At 38.8% G+C, this 7372-nt stretch overlaps 1 long non-coding RNA gene across 1 annotated transcript; it reads left to right on the forward strand.

The window, feature by feature from the left end:
- Nucleotides 1-274: 274 nt before the first annotated feature.
- LOC131010720 (uncharacterized) lies at nucleotides 275-4210 on the forward strand. Its single transcript, XR_009096641.1, has 4 exons — nucleotides 275-1045; nucleotides 1121-1150; nucleotides 3301-3365; nucleotides 3952-4210. It is a non-coding gene; the product is annotated as an uncharacterized LOC131010720 (long non-coding RNA).
- Nucleotides 4211-7372: the final 3162 nt, after the last annotated feature.

The following is a 7372-nucleotide window of genomic DNA, read 5'->3' on the forward strand; positions in this document are numbered from 1 at the left end:
TTTAGAGTTTAATGTTTAAGGTTTAAGGTTTAGAAAATATAATATTTTATATTGAATTAAGTTAAATATTTATATTAACATAAGTATACATTTGTGTGAACAAATGTACATCTTATGCTTATTAAAAGTAAATATTCTTATTATGGTTTACTCCCTCCGTCCCACTAGAATTGACATACTTGCCTTTTTTGTTTGTCCCATTAGAATTGACACTTTCCTAAAATGGTATGTGGTCCCTACATTCTCCACACACATTGTCATATCCCAGTTTTTAATCACTGATTAAAGACTTAATAATTAGGGTTCGGCATCCATTAATAATAAAACTGATTTGATTTATCTGATGTGATTTAATTGTTATATATGTATTTTGATGTGCTAAATTCTTATTATTATTTGAATCCGTTTGAGATTTAAAGAATTATTGAAGCAGTCAATAATTTATTTTCTAATTTAATAATTGACTTAGCAAAGTCAAGTTATTAATTTATATACGATAAAAATAGTATTTCTATTATTTAATTGAAGTCGTGATTAATTTTCGACTTATAAAACGAGTTATAAAATATGTAATTTGTAGAGAGTTATAACGAAGCTTCGTTATATGGAAACCCGAAATTAGTATTACAAATACGTTATCATATACTTTTCATTTCCACATACATCTATCTCTTAAATAAATTGATGGTATTGGAAACACTCATCATATGCAAATTATTCCACTAATTCCACTAATTCCACTAAACACTCTTTACACTCATCATTGCCGGCCATCTTCTACACTCATTCCACTAAATAATCATTATTCCACTACCTCCCCACTACTACACCCTTTTTCCCCACCAATACACCTAACTCTCCACACACTTCATTTTTTTTATTTCTCCACCACTATATTCCATATTCAGCACTACATCTTGCAGATTCCTCATTAAGAAATCCTCTCTCTCTAATCTTCTAAATTACCATTTTCTTTCCTCCTACTCCTCACGGGTCCTTCAAAGAAATTATCAAGTTTGTTTCAAGTTCCAAATCAAGAATCAAGGTGTGTAAATTTTGTTTATTTCCTCCATTTAATTTTTCGAGAATTACATTCTAACACCTAGCATCATTTATGCAGAAGCCACAAATCCTCATCTGCCTCTTCAAGGTTATTTCCAGCATAAACAACTTCTTTTAGATTATTATTGCTTCAATTACATCATCTTATCAAGCATCAGAGGACCACCAACAAACAAACACACACTCATAATCATTATTTTCACCTAACTATTACAATTACAAGAATTTCAAGATCTGATAAAAAGAAATGATGAAAGAACAGAATTTCTAAACAAAACCCTAACTTTCTATATGTGAATCTGGACTGAAATTGAGCCTTCTTGTGTCTCTATTGTGTGTGACCGGGGACGGAGGGAGGAGTGAGAGCAGCCGACGGCTGCTCAGGGCCGGCGACGGCGACGGCTCGGCGGCAAGCCGCCGCCTTTTCTTTTTTCTGTCAGACATTGGGAGGAGAGGAGAAAGATTAATTGAGTTTTAGATTTAGAAAAGAGAGAAAAGGGGAATAAGTAGGAAAGGGGAAAGGACTTATCTTCTCCGGCAGAGACGGAGGCGACGCGGCGGAAGCAGCGGCACGAGCGGCGGCCCTTCGGGATGCCGTTGCTCGACCGGCCGAGGGGGAGAAAGAAGAGCAGGCAGCGGTGCTGTTGAGGTCGTCGCGGCGGCACTGTGGTCGCCGGGGTGACTGCCCACCGCGAGCAGGAAGAGAGAGAGAGATACCGAGAGGGTATGGGCCGTGAGGAGGCGCGGCTGCCGTCGATTCACCGGGACAGGAGCAGGACGACGGCGATATGCCGGACCTTCGCCGATCTCGGGCGGCGGCGGCAGAAACGAGGAGAGGGAGAGAGATGAGATGTGCTGTGTGTGTGCGTTTCTTGAAGAGAGAGGGAGGCGGACGGAGGAGGTCAGAGAGATGAGAGGGGGAAGAGAGGTGCTCGGCGAGGTGGCGCGCCGGAGGCGGCGCCGCACTCGACCGAGCAGAGAGAGAGTCGGGAGAGAGAGAGAGAACAGACTGAGTGAGAGAGAGAGGCGAGATGTGCTGTGTGTGTGCGTGTGTTATGTGTTTGTGTGTGTGATATATGTGTGTATATTTAGGGTTAGTGTTTAGCTTGGGCTCAAGGTTTTGGACTTGTATATGGGTCGAAATTTTTTTAAAAAAAGAGAGAGTGGGCCGATTTTTTTTTTTAAAATCTGTTGGGCTAAAATTTTTAATGGGCCGATTTTTAATTAACTGATGGGTTCAGTTCATATATTTTTACTTGGGCTCATTAAATTAGGCAAGCCTATTACATTATTTCTTTGAACTTTTATTATTATTTTGGCCTTATTTATATAAAAAAAATGTTTGATTTTTCACTAAATTATTTAGTGAATTTAAATCTCTTAATTTAAATTTTAATATTGGGAGTTTGGATTATTTATTCTAAATGAAGTCCATTCTATTATTTAAATTATTAATGGACTTTAAAGCAAATATTTTGGGATTAAGCCCCATTTATTACATGATAAAATTATTTTCAAAGCTTACGAGTATGGATTTTTTTTTTTAATGGTTAAAATGTTTTATTTCATCTCAATGGATTTTAAAATGTTTTATTATTTATAAATGAATAATGGAATTTCTTATTTATTTACATAAAAAAAAAATGAAATGTATAGAATATTATAAATATGGTTTCTTTTAAAAGAAAAAGGATTAAATTATTTTATGAGTAATTCCATTATAATGGAATTAAAATGTCCTATTAGAATGGCTTCATGTTTTAAAAAAATATATTGAGACTATTTATGTGGAATTGTGTTATAGAATGATTAAGTATATGATTTACTTTATCAAATGAGCTTGGGATTTAATTGAGATATTAAATTGCTAAGCATATGTTTATAAATGATTTATTTATTTAAGTGATGAAAATGTGCGAAGTATGAGAAAGCATGATTTATAATGATTAAATTTTCAGGGTAATAATATATAGCTTGTTCTTAATTGATGGAGTACTTGACTAAATGACGGGTGTAGAAGAAAGTTATGGATTATGTACATGTTGATGTTCGAACAATTGGGTTCGAACCTATATGATAGTTACATGATAAGTGATTACATTTTATTGATTGAATGAAACGAGATTAATATGGATGCTGCTAGAACCCTAAAACTTTAAAAGATACCCTAGGCACGTAGAATTAGACTTTGTCTTATGACAATTTCTTCACGAACTTATCGACTCTTCATCAATGAAGGTCCGGGCGACAGAAAGTGAAGCAGAAGAAGAATCGATTCCACGCCAGCTTTAAGAACAATTGAGGTGGGCATTATTTTATTATTACGTATATAGAGATCCCCTGCGTGACGTAGGCCTCATATGCGAATATATATGCATGATATGTTTTGACTATTTATTCAGTTCTTATAAAATGCTTATATGTTCAATGCCCTTTATGAAAATAAAAATGTTATGAAAATGAAATGTTTATGAAATGATTGACTGCCAAAATGTTTATGTTTTTATATGTATCCTATCTGTGTTGGTTCGCCAACTTTAAAGGAAATCCAATTGGGATCCTATGCTAGACAAAGGTCGCTAGCTAGGGTTAACGTGTACACTCATGGAGACCGCGAGTCGCTTGCGACCGGTCTTGGCGTCCGTGGTAAGGAGGCCTCCTTCCCGGCGCGTGACAGAAAGGACAGATATGGATCATATAGACTGAAAATGGGATGCATCCACCTTTATGAAAATGAATGAAATGTTTTAGTAAGCGCAGGTCATTTATGAAAACCCCTGTGTGTTACTGTTATGGCAGTTCAATTTATATATGTATGCATGTTGTATTTTCGGCTTATGTCACTGAGTATTTTTATACTCAGCCCTGCATGTATTTCTAAATGTGCAGGTTGAGCAGGCGATGGAATGGATCGGTGTTGAGCGGATTTCCCTTTTGATGTTATGTAATGAAACCTTGAGTATGCATCTCCATATGCATAACTCACACGTTTTTCCGCTGCAAACACTCTGAATTTGTTATCGTATTGTGGAACTTATTACTCCTTCATTTTGTTTAACTTTCATTTGGGGTTTAGTCGTTATGGCTGGCTCGTTTGTTAATTACCCAAGTGGTGATATATATATATATATACCACTAGTTGTTGTTATTAATGTTGGTTATTTAGTAAATCCCTTTTAATTTCCATTTCTTATTGTTCACCCAAGTCATAACCCCGGTTAACCCGTCATTGGGATAGTGGGCTGTGACAGAGTGGTATCAGAGCAGTTCGTTTGCTCTGGCCCTAGAAACCATTTTCTAAAAAGTCATGTCTAGATTGATTCACTTGACATATGTGGGTTCATACGACACCGCTCAACACTCCATTACATCGTGCTCAATCAAGGAAAAAGGTAACTGCAGTTTCAACGTTTTAAAGATGTTATTGTTCTAAACTGTTTCATGAAAATGTTTATGTAAAGAGCATGCTATGATGAATTATTGAATGTTTTGCCTTTCATTGAAATGTTGAATGTTTTGCCTTTCATTGAAATGTTGAATGTTTTGCCTTTCATGGCATATCATTGCAGTTATGATGTTATGATAAGAAGAATGATAGAGAATTGACACATGCTTTTCCCAGAAAACATAGATTGCTATAAGTTGCATGATCATGATTCTAAAAGAACATAGACTGCTGGATTAGTAGGATATCTCTACAATCTAGATTCTTAAGGTGATGATGTAGAAGAATGAAAAAGAACTTAGAGCATTTCAGCTTCCACAATGAAACAATGGTTCTTTTGAACTACAAAGAGGAATGAAAAGACATGTACGCGTTGAAGGAAAAACACGGGATGATGATACAAGACAAATTCAAGGCAAACGCTGCATCAAGGGTTTGAGCATAGTCTCTACGTTCAAATGTTCACACGCGATGGAACACCGAATCGACTTTTAGTACACGATAGATTTTAAGAACAGTATGCTTTGCCTATATATATGTATATATTTGTGTGCATGTTATATGTGGGGGTTTGGGTTCAATAGGACATAGAACTTTAAGTTAAGCTTTTGGTTGTCAGTACGAACTTGAGTTTTATTATGAATAGTTGTCCACGGCTTTCTAAGTTCGGGATGATGTCTCCCGTGTGACTGGAAGGTGATGATGTTGGACCTAGCCAGTCCACATGATCCAAATATCAGTAGACGTAATTGGGTTGAAAACCCATGTGTTTCAACTTTCGGTTGAAAAGCTAGATGAGTTTTTACTCTAGATCATTTTGTTCGACCTAGTAATTACTCATTTCTACCATCTGGTTATTCGTTTGAGTTTCTCAACAAATTTTTCTGCACCACTTTGTTTTGATATTGTTCAAGAATTGAGCCTTACAATTGTTGAGTTGTCCTAGTACCCTCTTGTGATCAATAAGGATTTAGATGTTTTGTTATGATGCTTTCATGATTAAACCAAGAGAAATATGTTATGATTTGAGGTAAGGAATATACTGAGGATCTTTTATCTTTGAATCACAGAATGCCTCCCAGAAGAGCCCCAAGAAACAATGTGGGAGTCGCAAACGAACCCCCACGAAGGGTTGAGGAACTTTTTCTTAAACAGAACCCGCCAACATTCAACGGGACCGGCAACCCGACTGATGCCGAAATCTGGATTAGAGCAATGGAAAGGATTTTCGACTTTCTTTACTGTTCTGACCAAGAGAGACTCTCTTGTGTTGCATTCCAACTAACTGGGTCGGCAGATTTTTGGTGGGAAACCAAGAAGAGGGCAATGACCCTCGAACAATTGGAAAACCTGACTTGGGAAGACTTCAAGACGGAGATCTACGATAAATACATTCCCAAGAGCTACAGAAAGAAGAAAGAGACGGAGTTTTTCAATCTGAAACAAAACAAGATGTCCGTGACGGAATACGATCGCGCTTTCTGCGACATGTCTCGCTATGCCCCTCATCTGATCGACACTGATGAAAAGATGGCCGAGAAGTTTCGTTCAGGCCTTAGGCATGAGATCAAGATGGCGCTTGCTGGTCATGGTAATCTCACCCACTCTGAGGCACTTAGCAGAGCCCTGGATGTTGAAGCAGCCATGCCTGAAGACCGCCCAACCCAGACTCAAGCTCCGGGAAACAACGATCGTGGGAAGAGAAAATGGGATGGCAACAACAACAATAACAGGGGTTACTACAACAACCAAGATAACAAGAGGCCATGGCAAGGGAACATGATGCCACAAAGGCAATGGCAAGGACGACCAGTCAATCCAGGATCAGCTGGAAACAATCAGGGCCAGCTTAGGGCACCTTTGTGTCCCAAATGCTCCAAGTCACATCACGGCATATGCTTGGCTGGCAGCAATACCTGCTTTAAGTGTGGCCAGAAGGGCCATTTTGCCAGAGACTGCCAAGGAAAACCACAAGGAGGAATGAGAGGGCCGAATCAGCCGGGCCAAGTACAACCACTCAGGGCTATCCAAGGCCAACAGTTACTCTACCCACCACCACAGCAGCAGTATCGACCTGCGGCACGTCCACCGCAAATTTCACAGGCAAGAGCCTATGCCCTGCACAAGAATAAACAAGGAAACAACCAAGGGAATTTGGCAGGTATGGGCACATTACTTGACACACCTGTTATACTTCTGTTCGACACGGGTGCCTCGCATTCTTTTATTGCAAGTGTATGTGTAAAAACTTTAAAGCTCCAACCTGAAAAGACTAATCAGGACTTGAGAATTTCTTCACCAATAGGAGGAATAGCAGTAGTAACACATGCTTGCTCGAACCTAGAACTGACCATAGGATCGTTTAAGGTTATAGCAAACAACTTGCATGTTATATCGATGGAGGACGTTGATATAATCCTGGGAATGGACTGGCTAGCGGAGAACTATGCCACGATATTGTGCCAAGAGCGGAAAATCGGTTTCAACTTTCCAGGAAGGGATACTTTAAGTTTCTATGGAATATGCAGAAGGAACAGAGTGCCGATTATTTCAGCCTTACAAGCGAGGAAGATGATGAACAAGAAAGATTGCCAAGCCTTCCTCGTATACCTGAATGGGGGAGTTGAGACCAAAAAGACAATGGAAGATGTAGAGATCGTACGGGATTTTCAAGATGTTTTCCCAGAAAATTTGCCAGGATTACCACCTGACAGACAAGTAGAATTCACCATCGATCTAGAGCCAGGAGCGGCGCCGGTATCAAAAGCACCGTACAGAATGGGCCCGAAGGAATTGGAAGAGTTGAAAATCCAGTTACAAGAGTTGCTGGACCTAGGCTTCATCAGGCCTAGTGTGTCCCCATGG

This window comes from Salvia miltiorrhiza, chromosome 2 (genome assembly GCF_028751815.1).
Source record: "Salvia miltiorrhiza cultivar Shanhuang (shh) chromosome 2, IMPLAD_Smil_shh, whole genome shotgun sequence".
Lineage (NCBI taxonomy): Eukaryota > Viridiplantae > Streptophyta > Magnoliopsida > Lamiales > Lamiaceae > Salvia > Salvia miltiorrhiza.